Genomic DNA, 14,497 nt, shown 5'->3' with positions numbered 1-14,497 from the left:
AAGAAAACCTCTCTTGAGTGGTTTCTTTACCCCACTCTACTCTCCACCCTTCCAATTTAGAATAAGGCAGGAGATTCTGCTGACGCCCCTGTTGAGTCTCATTTTCTAACAGACCTCACTGGTTGAAAATCCCCTCCAGCCAGGTGAATGCCTTCTTTTTTGGACTTTTTTAAAAAAATCCAAAACTCAGATTTGGGCTGGTGGGAGGTGGATGTGGTGAGGGATGACAACAAAATTTGACAGGTTTCTCTGGCTGTTTATGGTAACTACATTAGTGGAATTTTCCAGTTAAATACAGAGATTTATTTTCTTCTTATTTTTGTCTGAGGATTTTATTATTATGCCCTACAAACATGTGGAACATTCTTCAAATTAAATACAATTTTTAAAGATAATTAGCTATGAGATATTGTAGGTTTCAGATCTGCATGGATACCTTCCTTTGTCTTACAAAAACAATTTTCTGGGTTATAATTCTATCAGTATTAAATGGGAGAAGGACAGTAGGTATGTATGATGGTTAAACTCTCCAAAGCAATAGCAATCATAGGAAAAACCCAAAGTATAAAACCAGCAAAGTGATACTACTATTCATAACTGCACAGCCATACTTAATAAAAGGCATTTACTCACTGTAATGCAATACATTCTAGACAAAATGAAATCAGCAGAACAACTATTGACACCAAGTATTTATTAGCAGAGGCAAAAACATACAGGTTATAGCACTGTAGTGAACAAGCACACTTCATAAATATCCATACCACTTTAGGGTAATCATTTGGATGCAGGCATAGATGGGTAGCAGGTCTCACACTTTATCAGAACAGTTGTATACTACCTTCTTCACTATATACCAGTGAAAAGAAAGACCAAATCCTCACTTTGCAGTGTGGCAAATGACAAAGAAATACCATTTAATTAGGGCATGGATAGGGAACATGTGGCCTTCTAGATGTCATTGGGCTTCATTTGTCTACATCCTCCACCACTGGCTATGTTCATGAGGACAGATGCAGCTCAACAGTATATGAAGGGTCACCTATTTGTCATCCCAGTTCAAGGAAAGCAATTCAGGGGTCATGCAGACTGTCCCTTTTATAGCCAGACTGGGGCCGTGGCAACTGCACACTGCAGCCTCAATGGAGCCTTTGCAGGGTGCAAAAAGGAACTGCAAAAACCAGCTCCTTTTTGCACTCTGCAAAGAGTGCGATAGCTGCACTGCTGTGGTTTTATGGCACTCCTTCGGTGCTGCGTCATGCGGATACAGTGCCAGAGAAGCACCATGATGCTGTGTGCTGTGTGGCATGGTGCGCAGAATCACGCCAGACTGGGGGTGGAGCTGGAGTATGCATCATATGGATGCATACCCCGACTCCACCCCCAACCTGGCTTTTCCTGCTGGTCTGCACAGCCCCTCAGTTCAAGGAAAACAGAATTTTTGTACCTTCAACTTTAGGAAGATTAATTTCTGTTTATGAAATTGATCTTCCAGTGATAATCAAAATTGTACCTCCTAACATTTTCCCTTCTACCTAAATTTTAAAAGAACACAAGCCCACCCCACCAGATTTGGTACTACTAAGCAACACATGAACCAACCTACTTCGGGGGCTCTGGGAGAATGGATACACCCTCTGAAATCTCAGGATCGCAGCTTGGGTGTTCTCCTCAGCTCACCTTCAGCCTGTCTGCCCAGGTTTCAACAGTGGCCAGAAGTGCATTTGCACAGCTAAAACTAGTGCACCAGCTTTATCTGTTCCTTGAGATATCAGGTTTGGCTATGGTGACACATGCCTTGAATATCATTTGGATTACTGCAATGCACTCTGTGAGAGCTAGCATGGAGTAGTAGGTTGAGTGTTGGAGTGTGACTCTGGAGACCAGGGTTCGATTCCCAGCTCAGCCATGAAACCCACTTAGTGATCTTGGGCAAGTTACATGTTTTCAGCCTCCGGAGAAGGCAATGGCAAACCTGCTCTGAACAAATCTTGCCAAGAAAACCCCATGATAGGTTTGCCTCAGGATTTCCATAAGTTAGAAATGACTTGAAGGCACACAACAACAACAACAACAACAACAACAACATACTATAATTGGGGCTGCCTTTGGAAACGGTTTGGAAACTGCAGCATGTTAAAAATGCAGAAGCCAGTTATAGAGAGCATATAATTTTCATGTTGAAACAGCTTCACTGGCTACTGATTTCCGGGCACTATTCAAAGTGCTAGTCATAACCTGTAAAGCCCTATGGTTTGGGCCCAGACTATCTGAAAGACTGTATCTCCCTGTACAAACCTGCCATAGCTTCAAGATCATCTGAAATTTTAAGATCGTCAGATCATTATCATCAGTTTCAGGCAAGGATACAGACTTGTGGTAGGAAATATATTATTGTCTTCTGTTTTCTCCCTAGGGATGATAAGTGACATTGATCAGCTATTTTAAAGGATAATTTTCAGTGTGCACATACCCAAGCTTTGAATAACCAACCACTTGGTCTTTTTACATTAAACCTCCCATTCCTGTATAGCTATGCAGGTATGCATGTATTTGTCAGACTTCTTTTAGTAAAAGGGGGCAACATGATCTTCTACTACTTCTGCAATTGCAGCACTCTATTAGAGTTTGTGGCATGTGCTGGCATTGTAAGTGCAAATGATTAAGCATATGAGAATTTTCAAATTTCTCATGCAGATTCCAATTATAACATTATAGACTGGTATATGGTATGACAGTATTATAAACATACAAGACACTTCATAATATTCATGAATGTGTGCAGAAACTACATATGAAAAAAAAAAGAAGAATTAGCACTACAGAACCTCAGAAACTAAAGGTTGAACTGGTGAAGCTCCTGCTCAGGCCAGGAAGAGTTTTGTTACCTCATTTGCTGCATACTCTCTTAACTGTTCCAGTTTGTCAGGGAGAGTCCTGATTAATCATCTGCTCTCCCATTTCTTCAATTGCTTTTAGAAAGTCCCAGTTTCTTTCTCCTCCTTTGTCTTTTGCTTACTTTGGTTGCTGAGTTCAAAGTGAAAAAGTAGTTTGTACTCAACTAACTCAACAATGGGAAAAGGAGAGGGAAGAATTTTGCCCTTCCCATTAAACTGAAGCAAAAGCAAACTACTGTAGTCTCTCTCAGCTTGTATTTTCTTCCTCATTACTAACTTTTGCCATCTTGACCACATTCTTTTGTTCTTGGCCACTCATATCCCAATTTTCATCAGTGAAATGGATTAGTATGTGGTTGTCCTTGTGAGAAAGGCCAGTGTGCATGCTTCTCTGCTTCAAAATGTAACTCCTGGAATGTAACATAATTTGGGGAGGGGGGGGAATGGTAGAACAAGAGATCAAACTTGAGTTTCACTGTCATGGTCAATGCAGGTGGATCAGTTGGTTATATTTTGCTAGGACTTCACTCCTTTTTGCATTCCAATGAGTTTAACAGGTGATTGCAGACTATGCTTAATCCTCCTAAACTAAAACAGGACATGTGTTGTAGAATCCACATAAAACTATGAACTATATTTTTTAACATTGTTTAACATTTGCATGAAGCCACTGGGAGAGATCATTCGGAGACATGGGGCGTGGTGTTATCAGTACGCTGATGACACACAAATCTATTTTTCTATGTCTCTGACTGCTGCAGTGACTAAGGATGACATCTCTCCTCTAGATGCCTGTCTTGGGTCAGTTATGGGCTGGATGAGGGAAAACAAACTCAAGTTGAATCCAGAAAAAATGGAGGTGCTCGCAATAGGTACCCCAAATCCGGGGATGGAGCTTTATCAACCAGTCCTGGACGGGGTCACACTTCCCCTAAAGGATGAAGTTCGCAGTTTGGGAGTACTCCTGGATCCATCTCTACAGTTGTAATCTCAAATAGATGTGATTGCCAGGAGTGTTTAGTACCAGCTTCGGTTGATACACCAACTGCATCCCTACCTGGACAAAAAGGACTGTGAAGCAGTGGTACATGCATTGGTCATCTCTCGTTTGGATTTCTGTAATGCACTCTACATGGGGCTACCTTTGTATTAAGTTTGGAAGCTTCAGTTGGTTCAAAATGCAGCAGCCAGACTGGTCACCGGAACGCCGAGGTCAGACCATATAACACCAGTGTTGAAATCGCTTCACTGGTTGCCGATTAGCTTCCGGGCGCAGTACAAAGTATTGGTTATTACCTTTAAAGCCCTACATGGCTTGGGCCCAAGTTACTTGAAGGAACACCTCTCCCTACACAATCTGCCCTGCACTCTCAGAATATCAGAGAAGAATTTATTAGAACACCATAAGTCCAGGCTAACAACAACTTCTCATAGATCATTTACGGCTGCAGCCCCCAAATTATGGAATAGCTTACCGGAAGAGATCCGTCTTATTACCACTTTAGATGCCTTTAAGAAGGCTCTTAAGACAGAACTCTTCCAGTAGGCTTACCCACTTGACCTCTTATAAGAGCTCTTAAGATAAAACACTCTACTCTGGTTATAACAATATGTTTTTGGATGTTTCTGATTGTTCAGATGTTGTTTTAATTTAAAATTATATTATTAGTGTTTTATTATCTGTATTTTTATACTTGTATTTTACTATTTTATTGATGTAATCCCGCCTCGATCCGCAGGGAGAGGCAGGAAATATTATTATTATTATTATTATTATTATTATTATTATTATTATTATTGTCAACAGTGTAGCCAAAATGTTGGTGTCCCTTGGTTTGTTCCCCACTCCCCCATATAAACAGCAACAACAAAAGGGCTGAGATAAAAAATGTCCCAACAAAGCTATTGATTTTTGCTACTAGGTTACATTGTTGTCTCAGCCCATGTCACATATTAAGACCCCCCAAAAAAAGTCTGTCTGTCTGTCTGTCTGTCTCTCCAAGCCATGTTATGGCAAAGCAGAAGTGGTGTGTTCTGGCTGTTCATAGGAGCCCCCCTTTCTAGAGAGAAATTCAGTGGGGTCTGGAAACATCCCACAATATAAAAAGCATGCGTGATCATATGTTACCTGATTTTACATGATTCTGCACGCAGAAAGATTTCTTCAGTCATGGGACATTTTTATGCCTTGAAATAAACACACTGGAACTCTAATCAAGGTCAGAGAATAGTATTCATTAAAAATAAAATAAAAAACCTCTGGCACAGAAAGGTTTATTTGGTTTGTAAGTGCATGTGTGATGCCTTGTGTGACGTTAAGTGAGCAGCATGACTTTTCCACAATTAGTGGCTTCAGTTTGACAAAACAGTGTAACTGACTAGTAGACCCAATCATAAATAGTGAAACATCAGGAATAAACTCTTCTAGAACATGGCCACATAGCCCGAAAACCCCATGAAAAACCATAAATAGTGTGTCCTTAAAAAAAAAAAAATTACAGGAGTGACATACATTCAAATCCACCACCCAAAGCGACTGAATTCTTGTTAAAGAACATCCCACTACTTTTGCAAGTACAGGACCTGCTTCTCTAATTTGGCAGCAGTTTGAAAAGTAGACTTCTGAGCAAGAACTATGTTACAACACCTGGTCCTATATAAACATTACTAGCTAGATCTGTAGATTTTTAAGGGAAGAGGTTGGTTTTTTTTATAGTGACCCACTCATATTGGATCTAATACATGCACATGTTTAGGAATGAACCTATTCCATATTACAGTCAGATTGCACATGAATTGTATATATCCTTCCTTCCCTGAAGTTCTTCCTTTCAGTTTGCATTTAACAGTGGAGCAGAAAAATTAATGAAGCCAACGCTGACCGTCAGTGATGAAGAAGGAAGGCATGATTTTAATTTTTCTTTTTGTACAAGATAAGTGATGAATAGAACAACTAATCCCAGAAAACCTTGAGAATATAGAGGAGAGCCTGTGAGGCCTCTCCTTTCCCCCCTTTTCTTTTAATTTTCTCCCCTTTTCTTTAATTTCGCTGCAGCACATATAATCAATTATGGCCTGAATCGGGGACAAGGGGTGGGGAAGCACTTCAATTCATAAATCAATTTTATACGGTCATCAGTCAGGTTGTGAATGCAAATACCTCTGTCGGTTTAGGTTATTCAGAATTAATTGACTCCCACCGGGCTGGGCTGCAGATGGAGGGGAGCTTTCTCACAAAGTCTCCTCGGGCTCAGCATGGGGGTGGGTGGACAGCCTTCTTCCCCATCTCCTTCCCCTGCTCCCTTGTATTATGCTGTGATAGAAGATGGAGGGGAGGTGAGCTGTGTGTATGTGTGTGCGAGTTTGTAAGTGGGAGCAGGGGAGATACTTGAAGAAAGAATGGGATATACAAAGATTAAAGTGCCCAGTGCCTCTTCAGCTCATAGACACTTTTATGTGATTAGAAATGCATTGCTTTCAAGGGTTAGCTTAAGAGACTTCAGCTTCTCAAGAAAGAAAACAAATAGAAATATGCTGAGACTCAGTGCTCAGAGTCTGAGCTGGTCTCATGTCATTGAAAGGGCTGCTTACTATTGGCAATGTCGCATGTGGACACACCTGATTTGAAGTCAATCCAAGGTCAGGAATGCCTATAAGTCATTGACTTCTAATGGAACTATGTACATGTCATCGAGACAAAAGCCTACCTCCATGAAATGCAACCCTTTTAAAACATCTGCTTTCTGGATCTAGGACATAGAAGCCTTAGGATAGAGCCATATGCACCTTTAACATACCAGGTCATTAATTTCCCCATGTTATATAGTACCATGGTTTTATGTCCATATGGGTCACTGGATACAGGTGTATGTGCATGTGCGTGACTTCAAGTAGCCTGCTGACTGATGGCAACCCCATTAATTTTGTAGGGGTTTTCATAGGCAAGGAATACTCTAAAACGGTTTTACCAGTTCCTTCCTCTGTAATATAGCTTACAGCACATGGTATTCTCTGACCGTCTCCCATCCAAGTACTAACCAGGGCTGAACCTGCTTAGCTTCTAAGATCAAACAGCATCTGGTGCCTTTAGGGGCAGGCCACTATAAAACAGGGCATCTCTGGCTATCTGATAAGAGGCTAGTGTGATTTTTTGGCTAGTGTGCCAGGGACCAGTACAATTATTGTTTTTCTAGTGTGCCAGGGACCAGGACTGAATTTGTGCCCATTGGGTACCCATGCCCATTGGGCACCAGGCCAAGACCACCACTTTGAGTAGCCCTGCTGCCAAATGAATTCTGGGCTTTTCAGTAGCTTGCTTTCCTACTTAATTATTTAGTGGATTTTGTACCCAACGTTTTGAATGAAGTTGCCAAGAATAGCTCACACAGTATAAACAAAATGTAATGAATTCATTAAAAGCTGCATTCTTAGACAAAACAAAACTGGGAAATGGTTGGCATGGAGAATTTTGTTTGGTGAATATTTTGATAAATTGGAGATTTGTACTTCAAGAATCTATATGCCAACTGGAACACAGCTTATCCTTTGATACTAGCACTTTTCACAACTTTCTTCTCTGGACAAAAAAAGTGTATATTAGTTGGCTGTGTATACAAAAAATAGTATATAAAATCACACACACACACAATATTACGCACTCACACATGTATATGTATAAGCACTTGTTTGTGACGTTAAAAACAATGAATGCATAAAAGAATTATAAGGAGGAAACAACTTTCCAAAAGTATCTACTAAGTAAAAATGCACCTATCACTATTTCACAGTGGTGGCGCAGTGGTTAAATGCCTGTACTGCAGCCATTCACTCAAAACCACAAGGTTGCGAGTTCAAGACCAGCAAAAGGGCCCAAGCTCGACTCAGGCTTGCATCCTTCCAAGGTCGCTGAAATGAGTACCCAGACTGTTGGGGGCAAATTAGCTTACTTGCTAATTAGCTTACTTGCTGTTCACCGCTATGATCTTTGGAATAGCGGTATATAAACAAAAAAAATGGTGCATTCGCGATTAACATTTTCATACGATGTTGTGGTTAAAATGCCATTATCCCATGAATGATTTGTTGCTGTTTATTGCCTGTTTATTCCCAGGATAATGGCTCTTTAATCACAATGTGTGTGAAAATGTTAATCATGTTTGCACGATTTTCATGGGATAATCACTGTGTAAACCCCCGATTTCCCCCAAGTGATAAAATTCTCTATCACACTAAAGAGACATAAATTAATATTAGAAGCCAATGATCTCCAAGCTCTATCTACTCAGTATTCATTGTTCATTATTCTAGTTACTGAATAAATGAACAAATGATGGAGTATGCTAGCTCTCCATTTTGTCACCATGTATGGAAGGTGCCATGTCTAATTCCTTTTTGTCAGTGAAGTCTCTCCATATGACTTGAAATTGTGGGAAATTAGGGTGCCCATTCATATGCAGAACCTCCATCTATAGTAGAAGTTCTCCTGTTTGGAGAGTTGCTCTATACTTTTAGGAAGGCAACAGAAAAGACAAAGAAGAGATGGAATGAACAAACTCCACTCCTTACATGTTTATTCAACACAGTAGAACAACATCATTTTGAATACATCTCCATCATCAACTTTATTCATAGTGCTGACACATGTGAGCAACAGAACACACAGAGATGTGCGCCTGATTAAAAAAAAAATAGTGTGAACAACAGAATTAGAATGCGTGAATAAGGTTATTCGCACAGTCGCACAGCACACTAAAAACAACAACACCTAAATAACCATGAATTCAGAAAGAAGCAGGTGTTTTGCAGGACTCTCTCCTACCCTTACCCCAGTTTTGGGAAATCCACATCATTGCTAATTTTCTGAACATTTTGCTATTTTGGTCAATAACCATAACCCACAAAACAGCCTTATTAGTTAACATTTATCAGTACTGTGGTGGTAAGGTGAAACTGGGGTCTGATCGTAAATCTTTTCTCTATCCTCAAGTGGTATTTTCCCTGCAAAGCAAAATAGCTGAAGCTTGCCATAGTGTGGAAATATATCATCAAAAGAGCAATGTTCATGGATGCAGATTAAGCTACTGTTAAAGGCACAGCCACAGACATTTGCTTGAGAAAGTGGCAACTCTATTTGGATAATACTTGGCGTGTAAGGATTTGGATAGGTCTCTTCCTGAATTAGGACATAGAGTTATTAAGTTGTTTCTTAGGGCCAGTACAGACTGGTGCTTTGCGCCACTCTCGGCCCCAACTAGGGGTGTGTGGGGGCTGAGCATTTATATGCTCAGCAGCCCTACCATGCACCACGAGCACCATCTTGGCATGCCCCCGTACGGATGGAGCATGCCACGATGACATCCGTGCCGCTCTCAGCCTCAGAGGAAGGCAATAGCAAAACTCCTCTGAGCAAAACTTGCCAAGAAAATTCCATGTCTTAGGGTCACTGTAAATTTGAAATGATGTGAAGGCACACAACAACACAACAAAGGTAGAACTCACATGCTCCATGTAGGTAATTTAAACAAGGAGGGCGAGAAAAAAAAGATGCAACTCTCCTTTTTCCAGTGTTACTGATTTGATCCAGTTTCCTTTTCATTCCTTTTTATAGAACCTAAATGTTTTTGTTAAAATAATCCAGAGAGCTAGTTCATCAGGGCTGTTTTGGACCCTAAACTAAGCCCTGAACAAAACTTATAGAAATGACACTGAAAATGTGCTGATGCAGGTGCCCACACATAACCCATATACACCTTGAATCTCATGTTGGGATAAAACTGGCATATAAATCCCCTAAATAAATAAATAATCTCTTTGGGGTTGGGGGAGATTCCTACTATTACTTTTTTGTTAAAGGCAGAATGGGCTAAGGCAAGATAGGGCACACTGTGAGATAACAGAGTGAAAACTCAAGAGAGAGCTCTCAAAGGTTGTGCAGAAAAGGAAATATCAGCCAGTGTTGTTTGTCATGCATCCAGATAAAATAACCCCACATATTTGTTATGAGGAGCAGTGTCAGGAGGAGAGATGTGAAATGTCCTGAGATTATTGGAGAAATGTTGGAATATATATAATAAATTTTAAAAATGTCATGTTTATTTTTTCAAGGTCAATATGGATTTTGGAGATGAAAACCTTAAACAATGCTAGTATTTTATACTTTGAGAGGAATTTTTACCACATTTCTTTTCCTTGTTGTTGTTGTTAATAAGTTGTCTTTGAAATTTTAGTAGTATTCATGGTAGATAGAATAATCCTACGTATGCTTACTCAGATGTAAATACCATTATATCAAATTAAGCGTACTCCCAGGTAATTCTATATACACTTCTTATTCAACATCTTACATCTTATTAAACTCAGTGGCACCGTTTTTTTTTTAGTTGATATGCACAAGATTGGTTTGGCTGTTTGTTTTTCCTGACTATCTCTATTATATAACAGGATTAAGCCAAAATGTTATCTGTGTGGCAATTCCTTGTTTAAAGTTGTGTGTGTGTGTGTTGGGGTGAAGGGGGAGAACAAATAAATGTTTCTGCTTTTTAAATCCTGTTGAGATTTCAAGAAACTAACTTTGACTCATGCTCTTAAGGCTAGTAATATTTGCTGGAATCTACCAATGAGATCAAAAAGCAATTGCTTCAGGGCATTTCTGATATATGCAAGCTCCCAAATTTATTGCAGAGCTTCTCCCATAAAGCCCCAGGAGAAGAAAGAAAGCTTTAACACTCTTGGTGGGACTTCTGAAGAATTTACAGCCCTCTTTCCTAGAGACACTAATGTTTTTATAGTCTTGACACCCATGATTTCAATGTCCTATGAAATTCAAATCTCAATTTATGCCAGGGGCCCAGCGCTCATAAGCTTCTGGAAGGCAGCCAGCAGCACTGCTTGCATGGAGCCTTTTATTTCCCCCAAAAAGTGAAAGCTAGGAGGGAAGAAGCAAAGGAATGATACTGGAATGGGGAGGGCCAGTCCCTTGTATGTATACTTGTATGATCGCACTCACATAATTGCATATCTCTCTTGACCATTCACCATAGCAGAATTTTAGGTTGCTTTATTAAATAGATGAATAATAGATAAACAAACAGCACAGACTCTGAGACTCCCCCCAAAAAAACAGAATTGATGGAGAATACTAAGGTAACTCCCAGCCACTGAAACACATGATGCCGCAAAGATAGAGAAGCATGCAAGCAACTGAAATAGAGTGAAGTGGGGCCAGAGTTGTAGCGGGGGGGGGGGGGAATGAGGGTACTTCTCCCCCAAATAAGAACTCTTCCTTCATTCCCCAAATTTCTAGCATCACAGTAACTTAAACTTCATTTGAACATTAAGAAATACTGTTTAGGCATCCAAAGAAAAGGAGCAGACCAAGTTACCAAGGGAATGCAAACATAGCTAATACAAGAGTTCAAGATATGAACAATTTTCAATGGCTTACTCTCTGCAATGGTAGAAATTTGAAGACTGAAGGAAAATTTCAGGTGAGCAGAGAACACTTATGAAGGGAAATGTCCTCATTTTGACACATAGAGTCCAGTAGTTGCATTCTTACTGGGGGAATAAGTTTTCTTCATAGATATTGTTGGTGTGTGCCTTCAGGTCATTTCTGAATTATGGTAACCCTAACCCTACCCTATCATGGGGTTTTCTTGGCAAGATTTGTTCAGAGGATGTTTGCTGTTGCCTTCGTCTGGGGCTGAGAGTGTGCAACTTGCCCAAGATCACCCAGTGGGATTTGAATCCTGATCTCCAGATCCTGATCTGGGAATTGAAGCCTGATCTCCAGAGTCATTGTCCAGCTCTCAAACCATTACACCACGCTGGCTCTTACCGTCTTTAATGCATGTATAGGGTATATAGTCATATGGTTTACATCCAAACAATTATAGTCAACATAGGACTTTATGACACCAGCCTGCTGTCTCACCATCATTGGTTTGGTTTGGAAATATACTGGTTTGGGAACATTCATTATCACACTTCTCGACAATAGTGCTAAGGTGCTGTTTTGGTGATCTATGGTCCTGCACTCTTTCTTCTGCATGGTCACCATAACACTGCCTTCCTGCCCTATGTCCAACCCAGCGTGCCTTTGGGGTTTTTTTTTTAACCACAATAGCACAGTTATGCCAATGCAATGAAATTTTTAAAAGGAAGAAATAGAAAAGGAAAGGAAGACAGCCTGTTTGGGAATAGTAATGGGGAGGACAGGAGAAGAGGAGCAGAATCATGTCCATTCATACCACAAGACTGACTGAGAAGCAGAACTATCACATGGAATAGATGGAATGTAAAGCAGCAGCAGGACCAATACAACGTCGTGTGATAGGCCAAAGACGTTTTTATCCCGTTGAAAATCCACATTGCTACCCCTTTGTGATGAAGTCCTTAGATATTAATGGACGTAACAATTTTGATGTTGACCCCTGCTCGAGATCTGTAATCAAAGATTTGGCTGTGCATTCTATTCACATACAATGAATTAAGTACACACGATTCTCTTAGCAACAGCCCATCCTTCAGATTCTCTCATCACTTAGTTTTATTAGAAGAACCCTGCTGCAAGACTATCTCCCCTGCTTTTTCCAGAGTAACCTAGCTAACCACAAAGATCATTAGCTAAAATCTTGTTCCCAAGGTCCTTATTCTGGGTGGTTGAGTAGGAGTCCAGGGCTGAGAAGGGCTGTCTTGCCTCAGCTTTTCACTTTTGAAATGTCTGCCTGGTACGTTTTTACAATTATTAGACCATAGTGGAGAACTTGTGGCCTTCTAAATATTGTTGTACTGCACCTCACATCATTTTTCACAATTAGCTATACTGACTCAGGCATATTGGGTTGTAGTCCAACAACATCTGGAGGCCCACAAGTTCTTCATTCCTGATATACAGAGAGCAAATGAAAGAGAAACAGAACTCTTGCACCTTAAACACAGGGTGAGAATCATGTAGCTCTCCAAATTACGTTGGACTGCATTACCCAACATTCCTTACCATTACCTGTGCTGCCTAGGGCTGCTGAGATGTGCAGTCCAACAACTTCTAGAAGTTTGTTGTGGGTTTTTCGGGTTATGTGGCCATGTTCTAGCAGAGTTTCTTCCTGACGTTTTGCCAGCATCTGTGGCTGGCATCTTCAGATGCCAGCCACAGGTGCTGGCGAAACGTGAGGAAGAAACTCTGCTAGAACATGGCCACATAGCCCGAAAAAACCACAAAGAACTATGGATGCCGGCCATGAAAGCCTTCGACTTTACTTCAACTTCTAGAAGGCTTCATTATTCCCACCCTTTCTTTAATGGTTATGCAGATGAATTTTTGGAGCGAAAGCTTATCTTACAGCTTATCTTATCTCACTTCAGCTGCTAAGGGGACACAAATGCCACAAGGGTCAGCTTGACATGCAGCTAAGTGAGACATGTTTCAGACATTTTGTTATCCTGAACATTCAGTGGTATTTTGCCTTAACCTGTGTGCAGTGCCATTGGTACCAATACTATTAACATATTTATTTTCCGTTGATTGATAGATCTGTATTAATTGGTTCATTCTATCTTTATTCTTTTTGTTTAATTTTCTGTGTAAGCCATGCTGAAGACCAGGTGCACACAGGCAACATATATAAAACATGTTCTTAAATAAAATGTTAGTTACAGAAAGTACATAGCCTGTGATCCTTTTCCAGGTTTATTTTCCATCCACAGCACTTTAAAGATTTAGTAAGCATTCCATGCTATCCCAGAAGTTATGGGGAGAGGCAAGGAAGGGGCAGTTGGAGGTGGGCAACCATATAACCTTGGTGTATAAAAGTTTTTAAACACATATTATATTGTGTCTGCAAAATTACGTGCAGGTCCAGAAGAACATGCCCTGCCGAACTAGACACTTTAAAAGTACAGTACACATACAGTACTTATTCTTGGTCTGAGGCAGCCATCCTAAAATCATAAAAACAGACCTGCTCCATACCTCCATACGTGTAAAGGACAGACCTGCTCAGTATTATAGAAACTTGCAAAAATAATATTTATGGGCATGAGAAGCACCTTGGAAAGGAAGTGGAAACTGTGGGCCAGGAGAAAGGCTGGCAGATGACATGAGAGCACTACGGAGTTTTCGTTTACTGTACAGTCCCTCTTTACAAGCTGTGTAAACTTTCATGAGGCACAGAACCAAAGGCATAAGCTGCTGTCCTCTACTCAATTATGTCTACCTAAATGCCATTGATTTAAATTGTTTGTGCAAATTTAAAACTGTAGTTGCTCAAGCCACAGTCACCTAAGTGGCAACAATCACTAATAAAGTGGCAACTTTCATTCTAATGCTGGTCATCATCATCACTATTAATATCCTGATCTTTTCCCAAATTGGGACTGAAAGCATCTTGCATGTGTTGTGTGACTTCAAGTCATTTCTGACTTACAGCAACCCTAAGGCAAAACTGTCATGGAGTTTTCTTGGCAAGATTTGTTCAGAGGAGGTTTGCCATTACCTTGTTCTGAGGCTGAGAGCATGTGACATGCCCAAGGTCATCTAGTGGGTTTCATGGCTAAGCTGGGATATGAAACCTGGTCTCCAGAGTCTTAGGACTTTATTACGC

Source organism: Sceloporus undulatus, chromosome 3 (assembly GCF_019175285.1).
Source record: "Sceloporus undulatus isolate JIND9_A2432 ecotype Alabama chromosome 3, SceUnd_v1.1, whole genome shotgun sequence".
Lineage (NCBI taxonomy): Eukaryota > Metazoa > Chordata > Lepidosauria > Squamata > Phrynosomatidae > Sceloporus > Sceloporus undulatus.
This window is presented reverse-complemented; position numbering follows the sequence as displayed.